Raw genomic sequence first — 17,708 nt, 5'->3', positions numbered from 1 at the left:
ACTAATCAAGATAATCCTTTTACCCCTGCCACATTATTTTCCTTTAAGGGGGGCAGTCAGACATTCAGAAACACGTTTTTGGTATTACCAAGAGAAAATGCGTTCTTCCCTATCCACAATCAGAACAACATTTTGAAAGGAATGGTGTATTTTATTTTTTATGGTTTTACTTATTTGAGGGAGTGAGCACATGAGTGCACTAAAACAAGAGTGGGGATGGGGGCAGGGCAGAGGGACAAGCAGATTTCCTGCTGATCAGGGAACCTATCTTTGGGCTGGATCTCCGGCTTCTAGGATCAGGACCTGAACCAAAGGCAGATGCTTAACCAACTAAGACACCCAGGTGCCCCAGGAATGGTTTATTTTAAATAGTTATTTTCTAGGTATCTAAATTTGACCACTACATAAATAGTCCTTCCAAAAGATACCCAGTTACGTAATCAGCTTTCTGCTAAATGAGAAAATTTCACAGATGGGAGAATCTGTGACAATACGGGCTTTCTCATGGCAGCAATAGGATACTGATCCAGACTGTGTGCTGGGATGCAAAGGGCCCCCCTCTGCAGGGACCTCAGTTTTGTTCTTGCATTCATGTAAGCATAATTCGATCTGCAGAGAGTTTCTTTAAATCGGGACTCAGCTAGTGTGTGGAAAGTGCTAAGGAAAAATGTGTCCATCCTGATTCATAGAGACAAAAAAGGGGCTTTGAACTCAGCATGCCCTGCTTGTAGTCACAGGGACTGTGGCTCTAGAATATGCTCTGTTAAGTTGGAATAGGTTCAACTTGTTGGAAAGACAATTACCTGATGTGTAGAGAACTGAAATTCCAGGGGACATGGCTCTTTGGGGAGATGATGACCACTTAATGGGTCTCATTGTCTGGTAGTTAGAATGTGTCTTGGAAGAGGCCTCGTGCTCACCCTTAGGGACTCTTGTAAGATTTCTGTAGGATACCAACTCAGCTATCCTCCAATTCCTTTTTTTTTTTCATGCATCCAGGGAATAATGGCCTGGCTTCTGTCTCTAAAGCACAAAATCCTTTGTGCTCAATAGCACAAATTATTCTCCTCTAGCCATAGCATAAACTTCATGCCTTTGAGTTTTTTCATGAGAGTTGCTTTCAAACTGGGGAATTTGTACCCCGACAGAGAGGTGTGGTCTTTCCAAGGGGCACACAGGCTTTAAGGGGTCTTAAGGGGATCACTTAATAAATCCTAAACTTCCATATTTTATTTTATTTAAAAAAATTTTTTTTTAGTTTATCTGACAGACAGAGATCACAAGTAGGCAGAGAGGCAGAGAGAGGAGGAAGCAGGCTCCCTGATGAGCAGAGAGCCTGATGCGGGGCTCAATCCCAGGACCCTGGGATCATGACCTGAGCCAAAGGCAGAAGCTTTAACCCACCGAGCCACCCAGGTGCCCCCCATATTTTAAAAAATACTTATTTATTTTTATGAGAGAGACAGAGAGAGGGAGAGAAGATACAGGGGCAGAAGGAGCAGAGGGAGAGAATCTTTAAGCAGACTCTCTACTGAGTGCAGAGCCCATCTCTGGGCTTGATCTTAGGTCCCTGAGATCATGACCTGAGCCAAAATGAAGAGTCAGGTGCTCAGCTGACTGAGCCACCCAAGCACCACCCCCCCCCAAGTCCATATTTACTCTTTTTTCTGTGCATTTGGGATCACATTCAGTTTCCACACTCTCCTTTTATTCCACAATCTCCTTTCTTCTATATTACAAAAGAGAGGCATACTTCTCATTCAGTTAGAATCCTGTTATGAATCTTTTCCATGGGTGTTAACCTTCCTGGTTAACGTAAGTCCAAATGTTGGAGTCAAGTTCTCGTAAAGCAAAAATCAACTTCTCTCGTTTTCATTGAGTTACATCTTTTCAATAAATAACTGCTTTTTTAGGTTTTATAATTCTCAGATAAATGTAATATAGTCTATTTTGATCAAACACATACTGTAAAGTTTTTCAGGTGAGGTAAACACAACACCAGGAAAGGTGAGCACAAGGCAAGATTTATTAAAGACCCTCTCCGGCGAAGTTTCAGGGCTCAGGAGAAAGGGAGCCAGGAAAGTCGCCCAGGGAGAAGGTGAGCACCCTTGGGGGAGGTTCCTCGATTTGGAAAGGGGAGAGGGGTAAGTCCCACTGGGAGGGAGTTGGCAGGGGTCTTTTATAGGGCCAAGGTAGGGCATGGGCTCACATCCATATATGGTAGGGTATTTGGTGATTGGAGCGTATGGGGTGGGGGGTCCTGATACTTCTGTTTCCTGCATAGGTATCGGGTTACCTATGGAGACTTGACCTGGGCATACATCCTTTTGTCAGGAGAGTCAAGGGTTAAGGAAAGGGTCAGGGAGGAGGCTGGAAGATGGCGGGCCCTGGTGGTCATTTCTATTGTTCCTCCTGCATTCCCGGAGCAACCAACCCAACACATACTACTCATAAAAAATGTCTTCTGCATCAAAGTCTAATTATAATTAACACTTATGCCTTAAGGTCATGGGTAATTTTAAATATTAAAGTTTTAATTTATATACACATCGTTATTGCAGAGATGGATGTTAGGGTAATCAATGAGACTTAAAAGCATCAAAATGTATCTCAGTAGGATTAAATTAAGAAGAAGTAATTTGGAAATAAGAGTTCAAGGAGAATAAAGAGTAATTTAATATTTCTGACAGGGGAAGAGCTTGTTCATGTATTTTTTAAATTGAAGATCATGGTTCAAATTGCTTGGTATTTACAGTCCTCTGAATACATGGAAAAGAGTGATATGCTAGTTTTAATTTAACATCACAATATTTACGATATGTTGAAAATTATATCTTTGGCAAATATTTAAACTTTTGATGGAAAAGTTTAAATGTCAACTGAAAATGTACCCAAAGAGACACATATTATTTTTCTTAAATAAACTTTTTATTCTAAAATACTTTCAGATTTACAGAAAAGATGCAAAGATAGCACAGTTTCTTTTTGCCCTTCACCTAGTTTCTGCAAATGTTAACATTTACGTAACTATGATACACTTGTCAAAACTAAAAATTTAACATTAACAGAAATAATGACTAAATTCTATACTTTATTCAGATTATCTTAGTCTTTTTCTTGTCTTCCTTTTCTTTCTTCTCCTTCTCTTTCTCCCTCTTCTGCTTTTTTCCTCTTCCTCTTCTTTCTTGTTAGAGAGAGAAAGCATGCATGTGTCCCTGAGCAGGTGGTGGGGTGGGGGCAATGGGGTGGGGCAGAGGGAGACGAAGAGAGAGAATCTCATGCGGGCTCCATGCCCAACACAGAACCTGATGTGGGGCTCAATCATGTGACCCTGAGATCATGACCTGAGCTAAAATCAAGAGTCCGGTGTTTAACTGACTGAGCCACCCAGGTTCTCCTCTTTCTTTCTCCTTTTAAAGATCTAATGTGTTGGGGTGCCTCGGTGGCTCAGTGGGTTAACCGTCTGCCTTTGGCTCAGGTCATGATCCCAGGGGCCTGAGATTGAGCCCCATATGGGTTCCCAGCTCAGCGGGGAGCCTGCTCCTCCCTCTCCCTCTGTCATTTCCCCCTCTTGTGCTCTCTGTTTCTCTTTATCTCTCTGTCAAATAAATAAATAAAATCTTTTTAAAAAAGTTCTAATGTCTTTTTTCCTTTTGAGGATCTCATCTGTGTTACCATGTTACATTTAGTCAGTGTATCTACTTAATCTGCTCTGATCTATGATAAGTCCTTCGTCATTTTTTACGTTTTGTTTTGTTTTTTTTTTGCTTTAATGGTCTTGATAGTTTTGAAGAGTATCAGTCCAGTATTTTGTAGAATGTCCATCAATTTGGGTATTTCTTACGATTAGATTGGGATTATGGGTTTTGGAGAAGAAGACCACAGAAGTAAAGTACCCTTCTGTGAACATCATATCAACAGTACAGGGAATCAACATAACTTACTGCTTAGTCCTCAATCATGTGGACAGAGTAGTGCTTGCCAAGTTTGTCCACCATGATGTCACTGTGTTCCATTTCTGAATACATATTTGTTAGAAGGAAGTCACTGAATCCAGTCTATACTCAAGGATGGAGGGATTATGTCCACTTTGTGGGGGTGAGACCATCTCCAAGTGTTCGTGAGGAAGATCTGACTTTCTGCCTCATGCTTATTCAATCATTTATTTTTATATTTTGGACTCATGTATATTGAGAGGCTTAATGACTTTATATATGAATAAAAAATAAAAACAAACTCCAACCCAAAACCTATAGCAGTTAGTTTGGGAGACTAACCCATTATGTATAATAACCAGCCCAGAAAGCCAGCCTGCTGTCTGTAAGTCAGGCTTGTAGGAAGTCAGATTGTTATTTCCCACAAGAATTCAGGAAGCTGAATAACAACATCTTCAAAAAACAGCCCCAAATGGCCAGAACTTGATTAATAACTGAGAGCTTCCCTATTTTGTGTCCCTACTTCTAACTTTGAACCAACCAGAGAAATCCAAACATGAATTTCTAGCTAATCACAAAAGATGACCCACTTCTTGTTAGCCCACCTCCAATCAGAATACACCTGAAGCCTTTCTCTTTTTCCATATAAAGCTTTCCCACATCTCTGCCTGCCTTTGAGTATAAGCCCAAACACTAGTGCACAAACAGAAGTCCAAGTGACTTTGGCCTCCCTTGGTACAGGCAAGCTCTGAATCAGCTGCCTTTGATTGTTCTTAGTTGGTTGATTTCCGTTTATTTCCACAATATTTATTTTATAATTGGGTTAGAATACAGTATTATTTTATTGATTTTATTGGTTGAGCTGTTCCAGCTTTGGCCTTTGGGAACTCTTTCAGCTTGTGTCTTGTTGCCTGGAAACACACCCCATCCTTACGTTCCTTTGAGAACTTCCTTTCTTTCTATCAATACAAAATGCTTTTGGCTCAGCCTATTTCCTGCCCCAGGCTCAGGATATTTCTCTAAGGAGTCCTGGTTTCTTTTATTAAGGAATAGTATTTAAAAAAATCAAGATCTTGGAACTTACCGACTGTGCCTCATTGCTATGGGGTTATCACTACTTCTAGGCTCTCTCAGGAGAATGAACTAGCAAATATATGTATGTGTATTAACCAGTGTATACACACACATAAAATTATTTCTCTGTCCACTTGTGTGTATGTGTGTATATATATATAGATATAACTGAATTCATATTCATGTCTCGAACTCTACCACAGTGCCAACGGATTTGTTCTAGTCTTTCCTTAGCTTTTTTTTTTTTTAATGCTTTGTTTATGTATTTGACAGAGAGAGACAGTGAGAGAGGGAACACAAGCAGGGGGAGTGGAAGAGGGAGAAGCAGGCTCCCCTCAGAGCAGGAAGCCTGATGTGGGGCTCGATTCCAGGACCCTGGGATCATGACCTGAGTCAAAAGTGGACGATTAACAACTGAGCCTCTCAGGTGCCCCTTTCCTTAACTTATTTTTAACTTTTTTCTCTGTTTGGTGAGTAATATGACTCTATTGTCTATAATTTATTGACTTCTATAATTCAATCATAGTATATACATTAAAATCTCATTCTTCTTAACCCATACCTTTGAGAAACAAATTTACCTGGAAGATCACACTGTATATGTACAGTCTTTTTATCTTTAGTCCTGGAGTTTTGCCAGTTGAAACACCGTTTTCTAATGTTACTCAGGTCTTCTTTTCCCTATGATTTTCGCTGAGATGGTATAATAAATGTATGGTGCAGGTAGAATAATTTGTCATAATCTGAATTCCATCTGGACTTCCATTAGCATTCTGGTTGATTTCTGTAATTTGCATACTTAAAAATTCAGTCTTGGTGATTTACTTAGGGTTTTGAAACATGAACAGAGTTACATATATCTACCAGCCTAGTAGTACCATACACAATGGTTTCATCACACTGAAAATTCTGTGCACCTCCTTTGTAGTTAAATATTCCCCATTTTCTTGTGACTGTTGTTCTGTTTTTTGTTTTTTAAAGCATTACTTATTTTACAGAGAGAGCATGAGTGGGGTGGGGGAGAACAGAGGGAGAGGGAAACAATCAGACTCCCCAGTGAGCATGGATTCCAATGCAGGGCTCTATCTCAAGACCCTGAGATCATGACCTGAACCAAAACCAAGAGTTGGGACACTTAACCAACTGAGCTACCCAGGCGCCCCAATCTGTTTTTCATTTATATAGTTTTACTTTCTCCAGAATGTCCTATAAATGTAATTATACAGTATGTATTCTTTTGGGTCTGGCTTCTTTCACTTAGCAAATTGTATTTATGACATCCGTGTCGTTGTGTGCGTCAGTTCCTTCCTTTTCATCAATGACTGGTGTTCCATTGTATGGATGGATGTACTGCAGTTTGCCTGTCCATTGTCTTAAGTAGCTTGCAGGTTTTAGAGATTACGAAAGCTTCTGTATATGTTATATGTGGGGTTTTGTTTGAACATAAATTTTGAATTCATTTGGCAATATCTAGGAGTGCAGTTGCAGGATCATACTGCAGATCTGTGTATGACTTTATAAGCAAGTGATAATCTGTCTTCTGAAGAGATTGTACTATTTGATTTCCCACCAGCAATGAATATGAGGGCTTGTTGCTTTCCATCCTTGCCAGCACTTTTATGGTCAGGTTTTTCAGCCATTCTAATAGTTGTAAAATAATGGCATTATTTTAATAGTTATTTCTGTAATAACAAAAGACAAATAGGTTTACTTGTCATACTTAAATCTTCTTTGAGAAGTATCTTTTCAAATCGTTGTTCTCATTTAACAAGGTGGTTTGTTTTCTTATGGTTAAATTTTAAGAATTCTTTTTGTGTCCGGGGATAGGTCCTTGATCAGATAGATGATTTCCAAGTTTTTTCTCCCAGTCTGTGTATCTTGCTTCATTTTCTTATTTTCTTTTCTTTTTTTTCTTTAAAGATTTTGTTTATTTTATTTGACAGACAGAGATTACAAGTAGGCAGAGAGGCAGGCAGAGAGAGAGGGGAGGAAGCAGGCTCCCTGCTGAGCAGAGAGCCCGATGCGGGGCTCGATCCCAGGACCCTGGGATCATGACCTGAGCCGAAGGCAGAGGCTTTAACCCACTGAGCCACCCAGGTGCCCCCATTTTCTTATTTTCTTGATGGTGTCTTTCAAAAAGTACAATTTTAATTAGTTGAAGTTTCTTTTATTAATTTTTTTTCTTTCATACATAATGGCTTTTGATCTTGTATCTAAGAATTTATTGCTGAACCCAAGGTCACACAGGTTTTCTGTTTTTTTCTAAAAATTTTATAGTTTTACATTTAGTTCTGTGGTCCATTTTGACGAAAATTTGGAATATAGTGTGAGGTACGTTTTGTGGGTTATATTTTTGGATATGGACATCCAGTTGTTCCAGCACCATTTGTTGAAAAGTCCATTCTTTCTTGATTGAATTTTTTTTTTAAGATTTTATTTATTTATTTGACAGAGATCACAAGTAGGCAGAGAGGCAGACAGAGAAGAGAGAGCAGGTGGGGAGCAGGCTCCCTGCTGAGCAGAGAGCCCCATGCAGGGCTGGATCCCAGGACCCTGGGATCACAACCTCAGCCGAAGGCAGAGGCTTTAACCCACTGAGCCACCCAGGTGCTCGACTGAATTGCTTTTGAATCTTGGTCAAATACTATATTTATGTGGGCTTATTTCTGGGGTGTTCCACTGATCTCTGTGTTTATCTTTTTTTGCCAGTACCACACTTTCAAGATTACTGTAGCTTTATAGTAAGTCTTAAAATCTGGTAATGGAAAAAAAATAAATCTGGTAATGGGTATCCTCTCACTTTGTTATTTTTCAGTTTTGGGGGGACTATTCTAATTCCTTTTCTTTTTTTTTAAGATTTTATTTATTTATTTGACAGAGAGAGATCACAAGTAGGCAGAGAGGCAGGCAGAGAGAGAGAGGAGGAAGCAGGCTCCCTGCTGAGCAGAGAGCCCGATGTGGGACTCGATCCCAGGACCCTGAGATCATGACCTGAGCCGAAGGCAGCGGCTTAACCCACTGAGCCACCCAGGCACCCCTCCTTTTCTTTTAATATAAATGTTAGAATCAACTTTTTGGTGTCTAAAAAATGCTTTCTGTATTTTGATAAAGATTGTGTTGGATTTATAGATCAAATTAGGGAGAGTTGATATCTTTACAATATTGAGTCTTCCAATTCATGATCTGTGTATTTCTCCATTTATTTAGATTTTCTTTGATTTGTCTCGGTTTTTTTTTTTTTTTTTTAGTTTTCAACATACAGATCCTGTAGAATAAATTTTGCTAGGTTTATACCTGTATTAGTCAGTGTTTAACCATGAAACAGGATTAGCAGGAGGGATCCATCTATCTATCTCTCTATCTACTGAGATTTATTATAGTGAGATGGTTCTTATGGTTGTGAGGGCTGCTCAGGAAGAGAAGATCACCAGCAGTATGAAATTCCACATACATGTGTGGAAACTGTTGTTCATAAGTAGAATTTCTTTTTTTTTTAATTATTAATTTTTTATTATTTATAAACATATATTTTTATCCCCAGGGGTACAGGTCTGTGAATCACCAGGTTTACACACTTCACAGCACTCACCAAAGCACATACCCTCCCCAATGTCCATAATCCCACCCCTTTCTCCCAAACCCCCTCCCCCCAGCAACCCTCAGTTTGTTTTGTGAGATTAAGAGTCACTTATGGTTTGTCTCCCTCCCAATCCCATCTTCTTTCATTTATTCTTCTCATACCCACTTAAGCCCCCATGTTGCATCACCACTTCCTCATATCAGGGAGATCATATGATAGTTGTCTTTCTCCGCTTGACTTATTTCGCTAAGCATGATACGCTCTAGTTCCATCCATGTTGTCGCAAATGGCAAGATTTCATTTTTTTTGATGGCTGCATAGTATTCCATTGTGTATATATACCACATCTTCTTGATCCATTCATCTGTTGATGGACATCTAGGTTTTTTCCATAGTTTGGCTATTGTGGACATTGCTGCTATAAACATTCGGGTGCACGTGTCCCTTTGGATCACTACGTTTGTATCTTTAGGGTAAATACCCAATAGTGCAATTGCTGGATCATAGGGCAGTTCTATTTTCAACATTTTGAGGAACCTCCATGCTGTTTTCCAGAGTGGCTGCACTTCTTCTCCTTCTTCCTCTTCCTCTGTCTCTCTCCAAAGCCTTAGCCTGGCTCATAATGCTTTTCCTACCAATTAAATCAGTGCCATCCAGATTATCCCAGATAATCTCCCTTACCTAAAATCAACTGACTGTGGACTTTAAACCTTTAAAATGGTTTCCTAGCAACAAATAGATGGAAACTCTGGGAACTGTAGCCTAAGCAAATTGACACATTGGAAAATCTATTACAGTCCTTAAGCATTTCATTTTAAAATATTACAAATGGTGTATAATTTTAATTCCAACTTTTTTTAAATGATGAAAAAAACTGTATTTAGATTTAGCTAGTTGGACTCAGTTTAGATGATCCCAATTTTGTTGGCAACATCCAAAGCATCATAGTCAGGGGCCAGTCAAACATACACTTTCTTCTCTTCATCAGGCCTGATGAAGGAGTTGACCTTGGCTACATCAATGTCATAGGGCTTCTTCACAGCCTGTTTGATCTGGTGCTTTTTGGCCTTGACATAGACAATGAACACAAGTGTGTTGTTGTCTTCTATTTTCTTCATGGCTGACTCAGTAGTCAGGGGGAGCTTGATGACATGTTGATGGCATGGTTATCAAGCTCGTTTCTCCTGGGGTTGCTCTTTCGAGGGTATTTGGGATACCTTTGGAGATGCAGAGTCTTGGGTCATCAGAACGTAGGTGATGTGCGGATCTTCTTTTTTTTTTTTTTCCTGTGACTGTGGACGCCTTTCAGCACCTCTTTCTTGCCCTTCAAAGCCTTTGCTTTGGCTTCAGCTTTGGGCGGGGTGGGGGCTTCCTTCTTACCTTTTGGCACCATCTTCCTAAAAGGGGTAATTCCAACATTTTATTTGTGGATATATGGAACCTGTATCCTGCGACTTTGTTAAATTCACTGAGTTATAGGAGGGTTTGTCCTGTAGATTCTTGAGGATTTACTGTATTGTCAATTATGCTGTCTGAAATAAAGGTAATTTTAGTTTCTTCTTTTCAATCTGTATGACTTTTGTTTTCCTTTTCTGTCTTTTTGCATCAGCTAGGACTTCTAGTATTTTGTTGAATATGAGTAGTGAGAGAGAACGTGCTTGCCTTGCTTCTGATTTTAAGGGGATTGCATTAGTCTTTCAATATAAAGTACGAAGTTGGGTGTAGTTTTTTTGTTTGGTTGCTTTGTTTTGTTGTAGATTCAGTATTAGATTAAGGACGTTCCCTTTTTCCCCCTTGTTTGCTAGAGTAGTATCGTGAATTGATGTTGTATTTTACTGAATGCATTTTCTACGTGTATTTATATAATCACATGTCTTTTCTTATTTAGCCTTTTAATGTGGTGAATTACATTGATTGAGTTTCAAATACTAAAACAGCTTTTCATTCCTATATGAACCACAATTGGTTGTGATGTATCCATTTTGTATGTTGCTGAGTTTGGTTTGGTATTATTGGTTTTTTTTCAGTTTTTATTTTTTTAAGTAATCTCTACACCAGTTGTGGGACTTGAGCCCATGACTTTGAGAGCAAGAGTCACATGGTCCACTGACCGAGCCAGCCAGAGGCCCTGATTTGGTTTTTCTTTTTGGTGACCATTCTTACATTCATCATTCATGAGAGATACTGGTATACATTTTCCCTTTTCTATAATGTCTTTGTCTGGCTTGGTATTAGAGTAATGCTTGCCTATTTTAGGTATCATCTCAATTCAAAAACAGCGTCAAGTGAAAGTGTATGATAATAACTCTTGTTATTATAAAAAATCACTTAGGCAGGCACCGGAAGAAAAACATTTTGAACTGGCTTGGTTTATAGGTTTATCTGTAATCTAATTTGGATTTTTTTAAAGATTTTATTCATTTATTTGAGAGAGAGAGAGAGAGAGAAAGAACGCACTAGCTGGGAAAGAGGATGAGGGAGAAGCAGACTCTGCACTAAGCAGGGAGCCTGATGTGGGGCTTGATTCCACGACCCTGAGATCATGACTTTAGCAGAAGGCGGATATTTAACTGACTGATCCACCCATATCTTGGATTATTTTTTTATCAACTCCAGTGATAGCAGAGACCCACAGCATCAGCCTTTATCTTCTTTGGGGCCTTGTAACATTTCTTGGCACTCTTCCACCTTTGGTGTTTTTGTGTGTGTGTGTGTGTGTGTGTGTGTGTGTCTGAAAGCTTGCTCCCTTAACTCCGCTCTCTCAGGCTCGTGAAGCTGCTTGTCCTGCAGAAATAGCTAGACAAATCGGAGATTTTAAACACCCTGGTGTTATCTTGAGTTAATGGATTGGTATGTACAGAAGTGTGGAAGTCTGTGTCTCTTCCTTTGTATCACACAGTTCCGAGGGATGACTCATTTTCTAGAACTCCCCTGCAGAGCCAGACTGAAGCCATCCTGTGTGACACCTTGGCTGAACTCAAGCTGCTGCTTGCCTGATTTGCTTTCTCTGCCTTTGTTCCACCTCTGCCTTGCTGCCTTTTCCTGGAAAACGTACTTAATAAATTTCTCGAGTACCAATTCTCCTCCTAGGATTTCCTTTCAGGGAACCCAGCCTAGGGTACCCATCAGTCCTGCCTTCTACATTGCTACAACAATTCCCTTCATTTTGTCATCACTCATGTTCTCCTCATGCCAACGTAATTTGACATGTTGTGCTTTCTCAGCCTTGAATTCTTTCCTCCCCTCAGCATGGTGACAACAAAATTCAAGGCCACTTCAAAGTTCAGATTTTCTGAAATATCTGCCTGGACATTCCTTACAGCTATTCAGCCTGTCCTTTGGACCCATAGAGCACTGCATTTTTGTTTCTTTGCTCACACATCTATTTCTTTTGCTAGACTTGAAACAACTTCTCTCTCTCTTTTTTAAGAATTTTTTTATTTGACAGAGAGAGAGAGAACATGCACACAAGCAGGGGGAGTGACGGGCAGAGGGAGAGGGAGAAGCAGGCTACCTGTTGAGCAGGGAGCCTGATTCGGGGCTCAGTCCCAGACCCTGGGATCATGACCTGAACCAAAGGCAGACACTTAACTGACTGAGCCACCAAGGTACCCTGAAACTTCTTCTCATTTGTGGGAGACAAATTTTCTTCATTTTAGTTTCCCTAGCACTATATTGGTATGTAACAAGTGCTTAATAAATATTTGCAGAATAAATTAAATAACTAATTAAACTGACTCTTCTAAAATGTCTAATCTGTGTCTAATCTACACATCTATGTATATAATTTGCATATTATTTCATTTTATTCTTAAACCACTTGATGAACATGCCACCTGAAACCATTAACTCTTTACCTATGAGGAAATGTGTTCAGAGGGGGGACAACAAGATCCCTCAGAAAGTAAGTGGTGAGATCCCAGCTGAAAACCAGATGAGCAAATGTAGGTTTGTCCTTTAGAGATTTCCAACATTGAGAAAGCTAAAGAAAATTTAAAGAAAATTTGAATCTCAAACATTTCAGGATCCTCTGTCATCTGTCACCTCTTGTTCCTTTCTGTAGCTATGCTTTAAAACTCAGATTCCTGGCGCCAGTTGAGTGTATAACACTGGGACAGAAAATGTAGCATTGGGGAAGCCTGTATCCTGGCTGAGTGGTTCCTTCTTTGGGTATGTAAACTTTATGAGGTATCTTGGCTCTTTTGTGTTCTCCTTGAAAAACCTATTAGAGCTTCCACTGTTCTAGTGAGAGCAAGTGGAATTGTGGCATTGGATTGTAACAAATCCTTAATAAGAGAAAATATTCTACATGGTGTAGACAGAAGGAACTGTAGAAAGGACATTTAATTTCCAGCACACAGGCAAGAGTTGAAAAATGTGTTTGACCAAAGTAGAAAAAGATACATAGAAAAGTGACTTTCATTGGAGAGCCCCCAGGCCCACTTATGTGAGCTCATTGAATGTTGATCATAATCTTTGGATGGGCAGTATTTATTATATGCATTACATAGATCTGGGAAACGAAGGTTCAGGAACATGAAATCATCCACCTATATTTTGTAGATCTGATTGTCCAGCTGGGCACAAGGGCAGGGATCACTGTATTAAGAGTGAAGAATGGCTTTACAGGTCCTCCTTCTGCCCCCTCCAACCCCAGTTGCCCATCTTTGGTCAGTGATACTTAGGCTACCTGGTCAAAGTGGTCGCATGGGACAGTGTGACTGATAAGCAGGCTCCAGGGTTAAACTGTGGTGAGAAACTCTGCTTTGTCATCCAGAAGTAGACATTTTGCTGATCCTCATTCCAGGAGAAAGCTACAAAATCTGAGTTAACGTCCAGAAGTATGAGTGACATGGTGATTTGGATCCCTGGATGTTTTCAAAGATGAAAGGGAAAAATGTGTTTGACCAAAGTAGAAAAAGATACATAGAAAAGTGTTTTGTGTGAATGAATAGAAAATTGAGTAGATTCTGTGAATGAGCAAGGCCATAATTGAGACAACTAGTACTTAGGGAGCATCAGGTGACTTGACCAAAGTTACTTTGATGGCGTTTCCATAAGTAGTGACTACTGATGTCCTTATTTCTCTTTTGGCCATTGTCTACATCTATGCCATTTGTGCGTTGCAAGTTGGTAGACCCCTAAAAGGCTCAGTGGAGGTTGGAATCCCTACCTCTAGGATGGAGAAAAGTGTCTTTCCCTACTATATCCACCTAAGAGGGCACTTTTTTCTAATTTGTGCTGAGGCCCAGTTTCCATTTTCTTTTGGTAATAGCACCCCCTTACTTTTCCTTTGAGACAGCTCTCCCCCCAACCCATGAATCTTGGGTCTGGTGAGATTTTATGTGGTGCTGGCTCAGGTGCCCCCACCCTAGAGATACACTCATAGGTCAAGCTGGGTGAATCGGGCTGTCGTGGGATTAGCAGCTTGAGACCAGTGACACAATGATGGGAGGAGTGCAGAGCTGAGTTTTAACTAAGCTAGAGCTGGGATACGTTCTTGTTGCTGAGATCCTTAGAGCTCCCTAGCTCCAGTTTTTCCCGAGTTCTAAAACTTCACCTGTTCCTTTCACCCTTTCAGTCTGGAGGATAATTGTAGAAGGAAACTAGACCTCAGGGCAAGATTCCTGTTGATTAACCAATAGAGAGGAGACCAGGATCACAGCTCTTTGGTTTGATCCATCAAAAGTAATACTAAACTAGCCATTCATTCAACAAATACCAAGTATTTTTTTTTATTTCAATTTCAATTCTGAACAGGTATTGTTTATCCTGTAAAGTTTGTAAATCAGTTTGTATTTTAAAACAAATGTGGCGGCCCCTGGGTGGCTCCGTGGGTTAAGTCGCTGCCTTGGCTCAGGTCATGATCTCAGGGTTCTGGGATCAAGCCCCACATTGGGCTCTCTGCTCAGCAGGGAGCCTGCTCCCCACCCCCACCTGCCTCTCTGCCTACTTGTGATCTCTGTCAAATAAATAAATAAAATCTTTAAAAAATTAAAAAAAATAAAACCAATATATACCTATGAGGGAATGTTTCTTATTTTTTTCTGATTTATCATTAGATGTTTGATATATCTGATGATCATTAGTATCTGAGCGATGCAGTCAGAGGGCCCTAGATTGCTATTGCTGTAAATACTGAAACTGAAGATGTTCCTTAAGTAGTCCCATCAAGACAGGCATCTGAGGAGATCTGGTTGAAGGTCAAGCCTCAGGAAGAATCTATCCCAGCTTATGGGTACTTTTATATTTTAGCAGTTTCCCTGCCTTCAAGCAATAGTCTGCTTTCATTGTTCTTCCCATCATTCCATTAGTCAAACCCACTCAGAACTGTTTATTCTCCGTCTCTAAAAAATGAATGCCAGGAGGTCAAATAGCTCTGCTCTCTGCAGCCTCCAAAATAACATTCTATAGGGTTTTGGGTTACAAGTCCTGTATCAACTACCCTCAGTTCTCGGCCAGAGTTTGCAAAGCCTGCCTTGAGGACATTTCTAACTCTGGGTTAGATGTCATATTTGGCAGATAGTGAGCTTTGATGAATAAGCTGCAGGTTTGCTTTCTAGAAATTCCGACCCCCCACTTTAAATGATTTTTAAAATCAAGATGCTTCATAGAGAATGTCTCAAAATTGTCAACTATCTTCTAAATACACTCCATTCTTGTACTTGAAAACTTGTTTTACTTTGTACTTAACAAAATCATTCTTTCTATTTGAGAATGAGTTTTTTTTTTTTTTTTTTAATGAGAGAGAAATTCATGCCATAGTCCCATTACGTAGACTACACTATTGCCATGTTGAAAACCAGGAGAGTCAGAAAGTTAAAAATAGGGGGAGATGTGGGGAAAGAACTCACGGTTTCCTGTGTTGCTTAACTATTGTGGACCTTGTAGAGAGAGAGGGACAGTGATGGCCCTATCTGCCCCTTGCTGTCATGGGAAGTATTACAGGAGGTGCTCTGGAAATGTCTCTGCTTCACAAATGCAAGCTGTTATTATTATACCTGGTTGTTCAGGCTGAAAGGAATTTGATTTCTGAATAAAACAGTTTTAAGCAGGCAGGCCAGTTCCACAAAGTAGGCATTTCCACAGCCAGACTGGGTTTGACAGCAAACAGTATACAAAAGCAATACCTGCCATGAAAATATCAAGCCCAATCCATTATTAATTGGCAGGTACAGATGAAATGTTTGCATTTGAATTACTGATGGTAGATCTCAAGGATGTCAGGACAGAAGGCCACCTTACCTCATCGGGATGTGAAGGTGAGTAGTTGGCAAAAAAAAAAAAAAAAAAAAAAAGGATGCAGGCCCAGGAGCGAAGAACTCCATCCATCCATAAGACCCAAAGGAAATCAGGCAGAAGTGTTAAACTACATTATAATGTTATAATGTAGATTCCACCACTCAGCCGTCACTGTGCTACCTGCTGAGTTTGAGTTTATAAAAATGAATGAGGTAAAAATATTTGCCCAGGAAGGACATGTCCACGATCTAGTGATTGAGCTTCAGAGAAGTAGACACTAGACTCATGCATGCAGTTTCTTATAGAACACTGTAGGCTTAAACTGCATTTTGAAAGTAACAGTTGATGAGAAAAAACAGTCATGAGGCCTACCACTCAAAACATATGGCAAGGGTTAACCAGAGAACTGTCAAAAATAAGCATGTGAGCCTAATAAGCTACTGGTACAGCGAGATCAGAACTGATACGCAGACCCAGCCCTATAGCCTTGTCAATCTTTTGCTCCCGGAAACACTGGTGTTTCTAGTTCCTCCTCCAAGAGAACTGTTTCAAGAACTCCTCCAAGAGAACAGTTCTCCCAGAGAACTGGTTCACTGAATGTTGCAGTTCCTCAAAATTAAACCTTTCATTCGGGGTGTGGCCTTCATCATCATTTCCTATCAGCATCAAGAGAAGTAAGTGTCTTTGCAGCATCTGTGCTTGCCTTTGGAACTACTTTGGATAGTTTCCACTCTTGGACATTTAGAGCAGTTGCTGAATTCACTAAGCCACTTGCATTAGAGGAATTTTGTTCTGTAGGATTTTCAGGTATTAAGATCTTCACGTGTTGCTCTGTCTCCCCCCTTGAGTGTGAAAGCACTTGTTTTCAGTTGCCTCAAACCATTAGGTGTGGATTGTAACGCCCATGAGGGATAACCTGTTTTGGGATTCTGGAGTTCATATAATATGGAGGGCTTCCCTTCAAGGAGAACATCAAATTGTATGTGAAACTGGGTAACAAGTTGTTCGTGAGGAAAGATACAAGTGACTCTGGCAGGGGGTTGAGTCTGTAAGACAAAAGGCAGAAGGAACTATGTAAACCTCACTCTACTTGATGACTTGCTTTCCTATTTCATAAATCATTCCCAAATCATGGTACCTGTATGACCACTGTCAGGAGCCAAATTTCTGTTGGAATGGGAAGTTACAGATAATCAAGGGGAGGAGGCTAGAATGATCCATATGGTAATGGATTTGAGTTGGAGACATCCGTTTGAACTCCTACTTACCTTAATATAGATGGAGAGGGCTACATATAGCAATATTATGTAAGTATAGCCCCATGTGTTTTCTTATACTGTGCAAAGATTATAGATGTAACGACACTCCCACATCAACAAGTACACTTAGAATAGAGATCTTGGGTTTTATGACCATTCTCAATAAAAGGAATCAAGACTCCTTGGGAAAATTGTTCTAGAACTGGAGTAGGAAATATACAAGATGAGGCTAGAGCATCTTATAGTGTCAGAGAGGAATAAAGTGCCCCCAAACAGACATACAGACATGCACACAATTATGGGGTTATTGTCAAAGGGACCCGGGAACAACTAAAAGTACTCTTCATGAATAAAGTGGGAACACTTGGAACCACCAAGGAAATAAAATAGAATTATAGCTGAGAGTACAAAAGAAATAGCCCTGAGTCCATGTGGATACAAATATATGATTGTATAAGCAAATAAATGGGGGAGAATTGAAAAATCTATGCTGAAAAATTCAAATAATGTATATAGGCACTGTACCCTCAATGATGTGGATGTAACTCCCCACTCCTTAGGCTTGGGCTATGCATGATCACTTCCTTCCAAAGAATACAGTATGAAAACAGGGACAAC

Source organism: Mustela putorius, unplaced genomic scaffold (assembly GCF_011764305.1).
Source record: "Mustela putorius furo isolate JIRA1106 unplaced genomic scaffold, ASM1176430v1.1 tig00003836_pilon_pilon_pilon, whole genome shotgun sequence".
NCBI classification, from domain to species: Eukaryota; Metazoa; Chordata; class Mammalia; order Carnivora; family Mustelidae; genus Mustela; species Mustela putorius.
This window is presented reverse-complemented; position numbering follows the sequence as displayed.